The sequence below is a fragment of the Schistocerca serialis genome, chromosome 3, assembly GCF_023864345.2.
Source record: "Schistocerca serialis cubense isolate TAMUIC-IGC-003099 chromosome 3, iqSchSeri2.2, whole genome shotgun sequence".
In the NCBI taxonomy this organism is placed as follows: Eukaryota; Metazoa; Arthropoda; class Insecta; order Orthoptera; family Acrididae; genus Schistocerca; species Schistocerca serialis.
Window position 1 is genome coordinate 254,709,782 of NC_064640.1, and position 12,888 is coordinate 254,722,669.

Consider the following 12,888-nt stretch of genomic DNA (forward strand, 5'->3'; position numbering starts at 1 on the left):
CAGAATGAAAATGAGGTTTTCAGTATATAACGTGTGGCACTTAAATAACACAACTGTGCAACATCTCCTATTGTGCAGCCACATGGGACAAGGCTGGTATTGGAATACAGTTGACCTTGAACCCTATCTGCCTTAGTCTGCTTCTGAGTTTTGGTTGTAGAGCAGTGTGTTAAAGAGAGAAAAAGAAAGAGAAAGAGAGAGAGAGAGAGAGCGAGAGAGAGAGAGAGAGAGAGAGAGAGAGAGAGAGAGAGTCGTCAACAGATTGTTTTCATTTGTTAAGGGATAAGTATGATGGTAATACTATGTCACGAATGCAAGTTTCTCAATGGTGCGAACGGTTTTCAGAAGGTCAGAATGAGATACAAAATGAGGAATGCCCTAGTGAATCCACGAGTTCAAGAACTGAAGCAACATTCGGAAAGTTCTGAGGAACAGTCAATGTCTGAGTATTTGGATGATCACAAACATTCAATGAACATGAACAAAGAGACAGCAAGACAACTTTTGCATGATGAATTAAACATCTGTGGAAGAATGAAACGTGGATTCTGCATAAGGACAATGCGTCAGTCAACAATGCCATATTTGTGAAACAGTTTTTTTGTGGACAAGAGGATTCCTGTGTTCAAACAGCCTACATATTCACCAGATTTGACTCTGTGTGACTTTGATCTGTATCCAAAAGTAAAAAGTACATTGTTGGGAACACATTTTCAGTCTGTTGAAGAGGCAGAAGAAAAACCAGCACAGTTGTGGGAGAGGGAGTCAAAGTGGTGACCTACAGCACAGCTTTGAACAATGGAAGACACACACATGCAGTGGTGTATAGATAGGGGAGGGATGTATGTTGAAGGGGATAAAAATTAGTTGTAACTTCATTTGCAGTAAATCACATTCCTGATACCACTCTCGTTATTTAATTGCCACATCTCATATGATAGCAAACAGAGAGGCATTCAATTTTGTGTTGTACTTTACAATCTTAACTATTGCATCAACTAAGAAATTCAGCTAGATATATTTTATTACAGCCCCCCCCCCTTTTTTTAAACTATTTACGATAACAATTACGTAATGCTTGCTAAGTTTAACTTTGTAACTTTTCCAAAAGTATCTGCAAAATGTGCTCAAAATGAGAGCAATGATGGCTGATATCTGTTATTTCATTAACACACAAACAAACAAGGTTCTCTACCAGCCTCTTTTCATTATATCAAAGCTTTTGTCCTTTTAAGTTGTTTGCGTTGCAGAAATAATAAGAAATGTCATATATCAACCTGCCTACTATAATACACCTCATTTCTACTTCAATATTTTTTTGTGTGCTGGCGTGTACATGAATGAGAAGTTAAATAAGCTACTTAGATATGATCAGTGTCACAGAAATTCTGGCAGAACAGTACAACAGTATACGGATCTCTATCTTCACCACCAATGTCTGTCACGTCACGTATTTGCATACATTATCAGGACACTAGTGGGAATGGGCTACATGAACAACAGTGGATAAGAACTACATATGACAGAGCACGCAAAGAAGCTGTTCTGGCTATGATGCCTATCAATCCATATGGTGAAACAATAGAACGAGATGTGTTGGCATGGACTGTGGACTCATCCATATGTAAGTCATTCTTATTTTGCAACAACATAAATTCCAACCATTTTGTACGTCAATATATCAGGCGCTCTACGGATATGGTTTCAAATGTTGTATATAGTTTTGGCAGTTTGATCAGCAACACAGGAGATGCTATAGTATGTTTTTGAAAAGTGTGCTTCACTGACAAAGTAATAGTTACAAACCATGGAAATCTAAATTTAGATAGCTGAAACTGCTGTCCCCATCAAGGTATGTCCACAACACCTGTCGGCAGCTGAGGGTTTCAATTAATTATCATTTATTCTAGAGAAGCTGCACGGTCATCAATGGTATCTGTTCTTTAGAGAACAGTTACTATCGTCACATATAGAAATCTATCTTGTTTTCATTTGATGTGATAGCAGTAAATGAAGAGGAAACGAAAAAAGTCAGTAAATGTAAACATGCGTCACACGGAGACTACCCACTCCCATAATAACTCTGACTGCTCTGCATATCAGAACAGCACAAATTTAGAAAAAAGAAGACTTTTCAAAAATAAGTTCATTTTGTAGCGCACGTCTTTCTGGAGAGTCAGAGACATAAAACATATATCTTCGAGGAAATGTAAGACATGTTATTTGGCCTTAAGTGTACCAAAGTGCAGTGTCACGCCTCTTCAAACAACATTCTTATACCACTCTGTGGAACTCAAACGTGTATATTTTGTAATGGATGCCATCAAACTATTTCAGGACAGTGAAAATCAAAATGGCCTGTAGTGTCTCTCCTGCTCCCAGTTGGCCGGTTTGACATCTTGCCCCCTTTTAAAAATAAACTAAATAAATAAATTAAAAAATCGCAATTAATACTGGATGGGATTATTTGTAACCAGGAGAACAAGAACTCTTCAGAAAATGTGGTCTCTTTATTGCCTATTAGCTAATAACTTACTCTTCTATGTGACATAAAATTAAATATAGGATACCTAAAACAAGTAAAGACAAGAGATAGGCAAGACAGTACGCATTTCTTCAATACTTAGGTCCTCGCAATTTTTCTCTCTGATCTTGCTACAGCTTTACATGGTGCATTTTCCTTTCTGCAAAATAACTATTACCTCATCAAAGCTCGTCAAACGTTTTGCTACATGAACAATCAAAATGTCGTCGTCTAATATTGAAAAAGCTGTTAATACAAAAAGGACCCAACACTGTTGTGGTTTCTCTATCTGATTACTTCTATTTTGTCACCATGTGCTGGATAAAATGAAATAGGCTTTTCTAATAATGCAGCAATTGTAACCACATCAAATAAGCAAGACTGTTTTGGCAATAATGATCATTTTTATAGTACAACAATATAATTCACGAAGTACCAATACGAAATACCTATTTGGCCTGCTAAATCAAAAAGCTTTATGTTAGTAAATAGTTTCACATTTCATTCATACGCTACAGTTTCTTATGCACGAGACCGAAAAGTGGTAGAACAAAATTTTTGTATAATTTTGGAATTGTTATATTCTTCCATATTTGTGTGATATCCCCATTTCTTCTCCTTCCTCATTCTAACAAACAAGGTTGTCATTGCTAATTCTGTAACTATTCCTACCACTGTCAAAATTCGTTCTCTGGTTAACTTTACTAACCCTGCCATAATCACCGGTTTAGTTATCCTGCAATTATTCTCTGGTTAGGCATTGTTACATGTTCGTACAATGCTGCTAGCCCGGACTACACGAGAAGATAATACATAGTCTTTCTTACCTGTTATTCCTGTTAGTTATTTATTTCCACTCTGGTAGTCTGACTCTATGGGTTTCACTAGTAATTATAACAGCGCTGAACATTTGCAAACCGAATCAACCACTTAAACAAGCAGCAGTTGGCATTCACCGGTTCAGCTTTATTCTGATCAGCTCGTATAGCCCCATCCCATTTTGTCTGTGGGAAAGTTCATTTCTAGATGTGACAAGGGTTTCCCTGGCACAGACCTCATGTTCACTATGCATGCATTCAAAAATCAACTTACAATTCATTCAAAAATCACCTTAAAGGCTGTGTTCAAAAATATCCAAAAACCAGCAGAGGTGTGTTTCAAAATCATATGAATAATCGATAGCCCGACGTGCGCTGGATGCTAGGTGCTTTGTGAAACGAGGTTTTTCTCCTCAAGAATATGAATTTGCCCTCTCCCCCCGAAATCACTGCCAGGTTCAGACACCCCGGTTTGTTGCCCCCTCCCCCCCCCCCCCCCCACTAGATCCAGGCCTGCTGCACACGAGTGAATCTGGCAGCTTGGCCATGCCAGTAAAATTTTTTCGGGTACCCCATGTGGTAGTTTGCTGCAACTGCTGTTTACACAGCTAACAGCCACACTTCTGTAGCCAGAAGAGGGGGAAAGTATTACACGTATGCGACTCAACTGCATGCATGCATGACCCGCTCGTAACTGCTTATATGAATCTAATGTAAGCAGTTGTGACGTCATGCTCACCGGAGGTAATTTGTTGTTTTGAAGCACTGCACAGTCTTCCTAAAGTCATTGACATATTTTGCTGTTGGCAGACGCTTGTACGTGCACTGTGTTACTTTATATGGCACATTTACTTAGCAATTTAAGTTTTATTTTAGTGTTTTTTTTCTCTCATTCATGTTTTAATGCTGCAGTATTATTCTGCAGTAGCGGGATACAGTAATATCCTTTGTTAGAGTATCTGTTCTTACCAGTCAAAATTGCAAAAATTTAACTGAAAACTAACACAACGAAAAATTCCCAGAATTCTAAAAAATTCCCAGGTCTTTCCCAGTTTTCTCCCGGATGAAAAAATTCCTGGGTTTATCCCGGATCTCCCGGTTGTCCCAGGTTGTATACACCCTTCACACTGCAAGTATTAAAAACTGTTGAACTCTGCCAAATTCCTAGTTCACCAGGCAGCTAGAGAAATGTACACCCCTTCTGTTGCTGTAGCAGACAGCACATGCCCAATATGGGTGGTTCATAGCCTTGGTTAATGTCACATTGGTAAGAGGATAAAATGGCACGACACAATGGTAATCTGTAAAGGAAATTTCAGTTTCTGTTGATAGTATCTCTGACAAAATTGTTCAAGTTACTACTTGCTCAAATCTGCAATTCATTTAAAATCCATTATAATTTGCAGTTGTCTCTACAGTATCACTAAGTGTTAACATCGTAGATAAAACTGAATTAAAATCGTCTCTGTTTCCTTCTTATATGCTTGCTGATAGCATCTGTCTTTGTGCGGTTTCCACAGTAATGTGGAATACAATTAATGTCTTCAACCTTGCAAAGAGGACACAAGAATATGTGGTATGCAACTGAAATCACCTACTTCTCCTAAAGACCTACATATGTGTTATTAATTAATTTCCAGGATATTCATTCAAATGATGTCAAAATTTCATTAGAAATTGTGGAAACATTGGCAGAAATAGGAAATAAATATTACAATTGCATGAATTGCAGTTCAAATCATGGTATTTGTGCTAATTAAAGTCCAGATCAAAAATAGAATACCTTCACAGAACAAAGGATACATTTACTGTAATACACAGAAGTGCCAAAGAAACTGATATAGGCATGCATATTCAGATAATATAGACACGTAAACAGGCAGAATATGGCACTGTGGTCAGCAATGACTATATAAGACAACAAGTGTCTGATGCAGTTGTTAGATCAGTTACTGCTGCTACAAAGGCACGTTATCAAGATTTAAGCGAGTTTGAATACGATGTTATAGTCAGCGCATGAGCGAGGGGACAAAGTATCTCTGAGGTAGCGATGAAGTCGGGATTTTCCCATACGACCATTTCAAGAGTTTACTGTGATTGTGAATGTAAGAAATCTGGTAGACCATTAAATCTCCAACATGACTGTGGCCGGAAAAAGATCCTGCAAGAATGGGTCCAACGACGACTGAAGAGAATCGTTCAATGTGACAGAAGTGGTATGTTGGTTTTGGGGAAAGAGACCAAACAGCGAGGTCATCGGTCTCATCAGATTAGGGAAGGACAGGGAAGGAAGTCGGCCGTGCCCTTTCAGAGGAACCATCCCGGCATTTGCCTGGAGCGATTTAGGGAAATCACGGAAAACCTAAATCAGGATGGCCGGACGCGGGATTGAACCGTCATCCTCCCGAGTGACAGAAGTGCAACCGTTCTGCAAATTGCTGCAGATTTCAATGCTGGGCCATCAACAAGCATCAGCACGCGAACCATTCAATGAAACATAATTGACATGGTGGTGGTGGTTGTTGGGATGTTTAAGGGGGACTAAACAGCTAAGGTCATCAGTCCCCCATTCCAAAAACAGGCGAGACATAAATGCACGAAGCAGGTAAAGTACCAAGGGGAAGGAGACACCCCCCCCCCCCCCCCAGGCCCTAAAAGAACACAAATGCGGGAACGAACACGACAGACATGAAGACACCAGACAAAAGAAACAGAACAAAAGAAGATGACCGGAGACTGGTTGACGGACCACGACAGCAAAAAAGGGAAAGACTCAACCAACCGACGACACACTAAAATCTGCAACCAAATACGAGAGACTCGAGGACAAGAGACACACAAAGGGAAAGGAGCAGGACCTCCCTAAATGGAACAATAAAAAGGACTACCACGGATAAAATTTAAAACGTCATCAGCCACGGAGGCATTGTCGCTTAAAACCAAAGGCAAAGTACCTGGGAGATTAAAAGACTGCCGGAGGGTGCGCAGTCGGGGACACTCCAATAAAATGTGGGCGACCGTCGGCCGGGACCCACACTGACACAGGGGGGGGGATCCTCCTGACGCAAAAGATGGCCGTGCGTCAGGTATGTATGGCCGATGCGCAGCCGACACAGGATAACAGAATCCCTGCGAGAAGACCGCAGGGAGGAGCGCCACACATCGGTCGTCTCCTTGACAGCCCGCAGTTTATTAGGCGCTGTCATGCCTCGCCACTCAGCAGACCACACCCCAAGCACCTTACGGCGCAACACCAGCTGCTGATCGCGAGCTGTGAGGCCGATCTCCAAAACTGGGGCGTCGATCGCCCCTTTGGCCAGCCTGTCAACACGTTCATTCCCCGGGATGCCAACATGACCTGGCGTCCAAACCAAGACCACCGAACGACCAGAACGGGCAATGGCGGAAACAGACTCCTGAATAGAGGACACCAGAGGAGAAGAGGGATAGCAGCGGTCGATGGCCTGAAGGCTGCTCAGGGAGTCACTGCAGATGACGATGGACCCACCTGAGCAGAAACGCATATGCTCAAGAGCGCGTAAGATGGCCACCAGCTCTGCAGTAAAAATACTGCAGCCAGCCGGCAAGGAGCGTTGCTCAACATGGGCAGCATGAGCAAAAGCGTAGGCAGTGCGACCATCAACCAGGGAACCATCAGTGTAGACAGGCTCACAGCCCGGAAATGAGGCGAAGAGCGCAAGAAAACGGCGACGGAGGGCCACAGGCGGAACCGAGTCCTTGGGTCCCTGCGCCACGTCCAGACGGACGGACGGACAGGGCAAACACCAGGGAGGCATAGGTGCACGGACCCGGAAGGGAGGCAGAAGAGGGAATGACCCCAGTTCCGACAGCAGGGACCGGATGCGGACAGCTACGGAAAGCCCAGACCTAGGTCGCCGTTCCGGCAGATGGAGGACCATGGCAGGGAAAAGCAGGCGACGATTGGGATGGCCTGGCGAGCAATGCACGTGGACAGCATAGTCGGCGAGCAGACGATGGCGGTGAATCCGCAGCGGGGGAACCCCGGCCTCCACCAGTAGACTATCCACGGGGCTAGTGCGAAAAGCGCCAGTGGCAAGCCGAACCCCACAGTGGTGTATGGGGTCTAACAACTTCAACACTGAGGGTGACGCAGACCCATAGGCCAGGCTCCCATAATCAAGCCAGGACTGCACAATGGCTCTGTACAATCGCAGCAGCGTGCAGCGATCTGCACCCCAAGACGTGTGGCTAAGGCAGCGGAGGGCGTTGAGGTGCCGCCAGCATTTTTGCTTCAGCTGAGTAACATGAGGAACCCATGTGAGCCGGGCATCAAACACAAGTCCCAAGAAGCGGCAAGTGTCCACCACTTCAAACAGGTGGCCATCGAGGTAAAGTTCAGGATGAGGGTGGACCGTCCGACGCCTGCAGAAGTGCATAACTCGGGTCTTGGCTGCAGAGAACTGAAAACCATGAGCCAGAGCCCATGATGCTGCCTTGCGAACGGCGACTTGCAGCCTGCGGTCAGCGACTCCCGTAGTCGTGGAGCTAAATGAGATGCAGAACTCGTCGGCATACAAAGAAGGAGACACCGACGACCCCACTGCTGCAGCCAGACCATTAATGGCCACTAGAAATAAGGAGACGCTCAACACTGAGCCCTGTGGGACCCCATTTTCCTGTATATAAGATGAACTAGAAGTGGCACCGACTTGCACCCGGAAAGAGCGGCGCAATAAAAAGCTTTGAAGAAAAGCCGGGAGCCGACCACGAAGACCCCACTCATGCAACGTGGCGAGGATGTGATGCCTCCATGTGGTGTCATACGCCTTCCGCAGATCGAAAAATACAGCAACGAGATGCTGACGTCGGGCAAAGGCCGTACGGACAGCAGATTCCAGCCGCACCAAATTGTCCACTGCAAACCGGCCCCGACGGAAGCCACCCTGGGATGGAGCGAGGAGACCGCGCGACTCAAGGACCCAACACAAATGCCGCCCCATCATACATTCGAGCAATTTGCACAAAACGTTGGTGAGGGTAATGGGACGATAGCTGTCCACCGCCAGTGGGTCCGCACCGGGCTTCAAGATGGGGACAATAACACCCTCTCGCCATTGCGACGGGAACACGCCTTCGCTCCAAATACGATTAAATGTCGCGAGAATGTGTCTCTGGCAGTCCCTGGAGAGATGCTTCAGCATCTGCGCGTGGATGCAGTCTGGGCCTGGTGCTGTATCAGGGCAATCGGCGAGGGCAGCGAGGAATTCCCTCTCGCTGAAAGGAGCATTGTATTTTTCAGAACGACGCGTGTGGAATGAGAACGGCGTCAGCTCGGCTCGCTCCTTTAGAGAGCGAAAGGCGGGGGGATAAGATGCAGTCGCAGAGCTCTGAGCAAAGTGCGCGGCAAGCCGTTCAGCAATGGCGGCAGCGTCCGTGCAGACAGCGCCGTCCAAGGAGAGCCCAGGGACACCCATAGGGGTCTGGTATCCATAAATCCGCCGGATCCGGGACCACACGAGCGAGGGGGAGACATGGGAGCCCAAGGATGAGACATACCTCTCCCAGCACTCCTGCTTACGCCGTGCAATAAGACGACGGGCCAAGGCACGGAGCCTCTTAAAGGCGATGAGGGTCTCGAGAGACGGGTGCCGCCTATGACGCTGGAGAGCCCGCCGACGGTCGCGAATAGCCTCAGCAATCTCCAGCGACCACCAGGGTACAGCCTTCCTCCGAGGGAGGCCAGAAGATCGGGGGATGGCAGCCTCGGCCGCTGAAATGATGGACGTGGTTAAAACACGGACCACTTCGTCAATGTCACCCTGTGGGGGAGACTCAATGGTTGCAGCGTAAGTAAAAGCCGGCCAGTCTGCCCTGTGGAGAGCCCAGCGGGGCAGGCGCCCAGAAGAATGACACTGGGGCAGTGACAAATAGATGGGAAAATGGTCACCACCACACAGGTCATTATGCACTCTCCAGTGGAGGGATGGGACAAGTCCAGGGCTGCAAATAGAGAGATCGATGGCCGAGAACGAGCCATGGGCCACACTGAAATGCGTGGGAGCACCGGTGTTCAAGAGGCTAAGGTCGAGCTGAGCCAACACATGCTCCACGGCCCGACCGCGGTCATCAGAGACAGTCCCACCCCATAGAGGGTTGTGGGCATTGAAATCGCCCAGAAGAAGCAGTGGTGGCGGGAGTTGAGCCAGCAGCGCAGCCAAGACATGTCGGGGGAGCTCCCCATCCGGAGGAATGTAAACAGAGCAAACAGTAATAGCCGGCGAGAGCTCAACCCTGGCAGCAACGGCCTCTAAAGGCGTCTGAAGGGGTACTGGCGAGCTACAGAGAGTGGTGAACAAAGAGGCAAACCCCACCTGACGCTCGTTGACAGGCAGCACGGTTCTTATAGTATCCCCGATAACTGCGAAGGGCAGGGGTCCGCAGTGCAGGAAACCAAGTTTCCTGCAGAGCAATGCAGAGAACAGGGGAATCACTCAGAAGCATCCGGAGCTCAGGCAGGCGGCGGAAATAACCGCCGCAGTTCCATTGGAGAATGGAAGCAGGAAGGGACTGGGAGGGTGTGAATGCGACTAAGAGGCAGACAGCGCTTCAGAGCCAACTGCCGCCACCGGAGGAGAGTCAGCTGAGTCCATAGGAGAGGCCCCCAAGGGTTCCGTGAGGGCGAGATCCGCGGCAGAGGCGAGGATCTCCACCTCATCCCCGGAGCCAGGACTATGTACAGCAGGCGGTGCTGAAACCGCCGGAACGTCCTTCTTCTTGGACACATGCCGTTCCTTCTTCTCACGTCGGCCCTTAGGGTGAGAGGGCTGGGAGAGCTTCTCTGAAGGAGCATCGGAGGCTGACGACGACGCGGAAGCCCTACGACCAGCGGGTGGCGGAACCTTCAGCCACTGGCTGACATCTGGCTGGGAAGGAGAAGAAACGGAGGAAGGGAGAGCCCCGAGGGACCCCTTCCGCGAGAGAGGAACCGGCGGAGGCAACGCCGGTGGAGAAGGAGGGGGAGGGATCGAGCCTCCCGGTTGTGGAGCAGACGTCACTCCCGAAGTAAGCGTGGGGGGAGCGACAGAAGAGGGTTTGCCCCCAACTGCTAAGGGGGCAACAGAGGAAGGCTTGCCCCCAGACACGAGGGGGGCAGACAGAGATACACGGCCCCGAGGGGCCACTGAAGGCGGCACAGATGAGGCGACAACCGTCGCTCGCGTGGGCGACGATAACGTGGCTGCAGCATAAGATGTTCGAATGGAAGCAGGATACAACCTTTCATATTTCAGTTTTGCCTCTCGATAAGTAAGCCGGTCCAGGGTTTTAAATTCCATGATCTTCCGCTCCTTATGAAGAATGGGGCAATCCGGCGAGCATGGAGAGTGGTGCTCCCCACAGTTGACACATACAGGCGGAGGCGCACATGGAGAATCGGGATGAGAGGGGCGTCCGCAATCTCGACATGTAGCGCTGGATAGGCAACGGGAGGACATATGCCCAAACTTCCAGCACTGGAAGCACCGCATCGGGGGAGGGACGTATGGCTTCACGTCGCAACGGTAAACCATCACCTTGACCTTCTCGGGCAAGACATCACCCTCGAAGGCCAAGATAAAGGCACCGGTGGCCACCCTGTTAGTCCTGGGTCCTCTATGTACACGACGGACAAAATGTACACCACGTCGTTCCAAGTCGGCTCTCAGCTCGTCATCGGATTGTAACAAGAGGTCACGATGGTAAATAATCCCCTGGACCATATTTAAGCTACCGTGGGGAGTGACGGTAACAGGGACGTCACCCAGCTTATCACACAAGAGCAACGCTCGTGACTGGGCTGGGGAGGACGTCTTGAGGAGGATGGACCCATTCCTCATTTTAGACAACCCCGCCACTTCCCCAAACTTATCCTCCAGGTGTTCCACAAAAAACAGAGGCTTCGTCATAAGAAAGGAGTCACCATCAGTCCTGCTGCAGACAAGATATTGCGGTACGTAAGGCTCCCGCTTGGCACTAGATCGGCGTCCCTCCCATGGCGCAGCCAACGAGGGGAACGACTGAGGGTCATATTGTGCAGCATCAAAATCTACTCTACCACGCTTAGAGACGCTGGTGGCCGTGCGACCACCAGCTTGGTGTGATTTATTGCGCTTCATTGCGCCACATCTGCCCAGATGCCACCTACTCCGAACGAGGGCTCTCCCCAAGGGCGCCACCCAGCCAAAGCAACGGGTACCTGGCCAATATCCCGTTGCCCGGAGTCCCCGTGCCCCAGACAAGATGGGCACATTCTCCTTGGCATGCATGGGGAGGAAACAGCTCTGGCATCTGTAGTGCGATCCCTGCGTGGTCAGGGGGCTACCACCAAGAGGGTACATGACGACCCCACCACAACGGACTGGCTACCGTGCTGGATTTTAGGTGTTGAAAGGGTCCACAGTTGTCGTAGGCGCTAAGAAGAAGAGTGCGCACAAGGCGAGAAGGAGACAACCCAGAAGATATTGGGCGTAGTCCCCCCCCACACGACAATAGGGAACATGCAAGATGGTGGAGCATGATGGACCAATAGAAAAACACCACGTAAGGTGTCCTTCCCCAAATGGCACGCACTAACAACGGAAATTTGGAAAAAAAAAAGGAGGTCAAACCCAAGAGGGGACCATCACAGAAGGCCGAAACGTGTGAGACTCCTTTTAGTCGCCTCTTACGACAGGCAGGAATACCGCGGGCCTATTCTAAGCCCCGAACCCGCAGGGGGGAATTGACATGGGCTTTCGGAGCTGAAGGCCCATTCGTGTACCCTTGATGACTGCACAACACAAAACTTTAAGCCTCCCCTGGGCCCATCAACACTGGCATTGGACTGTTGATGACTAGAAACATGTTACCTGGTCAGACGAGTCTCGTTTCAAATAGTATCAAAAGGATGGACGTGCATGGGTATGGAGACAACCTCATGAATCCATGGACCCTGCACGTCAGCAGGAGACTGTTCAAGCTGGTGGAGGCTCTGTAATAGTGTGGGGTGTTTGCAGTTGGAGTGATATGACTCTGACAGGTGACACATATGTAAGCAGCATGTCTGACCACCTGCATCCATTCATGTCCATTGTACATTCCAATGGACTTGGGCAATTCCAGCAGGACAATGTGACACCTGACATGTCCAGAATTGCTACATAGTGGCTCCAGAAACTCTCTTCTGAGTTTAAACACTTCCACTGGCCACCAAACTCCCCAGACATGAGCATTATTGAGCATATCTGGGATGCCTTGCAACATGCTTTTCAGAAGAGATCTCCACCCTCTTGTGCTCTTATGGATTTATGGACAGCCCTGCAGGATTCATGGTATCAATTTCCTACAGCACTACTACAGACATTAGTCGAGTCCACGCCACATCATGTTGCGGCACTTCATGGTCGCGGGAAGCCCTACATATTAGGCAGGTGTACTAGTTTCTTTGTCTCTTACGTGTAGCTTTCAGTGACAAAGAAAAGTCTATAAATTTTTTGGTTAAAGGCGGGAGAAAACACTCAATGTTAAGCACAGCGCAAAGCCTGTTTC

General features: G+C 48.2%; 1 protein-coding gene across 1 annotated transcript in view; it reads right to left on the reverse strand.

Annotated features, from left to right (window-relative positions):
• LOC126470015 (E3 ubiquitin-protein ligase RNF170) overlaps nt 1–12,888 on the reverse strand; it is a 119,982-nt gene that overhangs the window by 11,085 nt on the left and 96,009 nt on the right. The gene's annotated exons all lie outside the window — the stretch shown is intronic.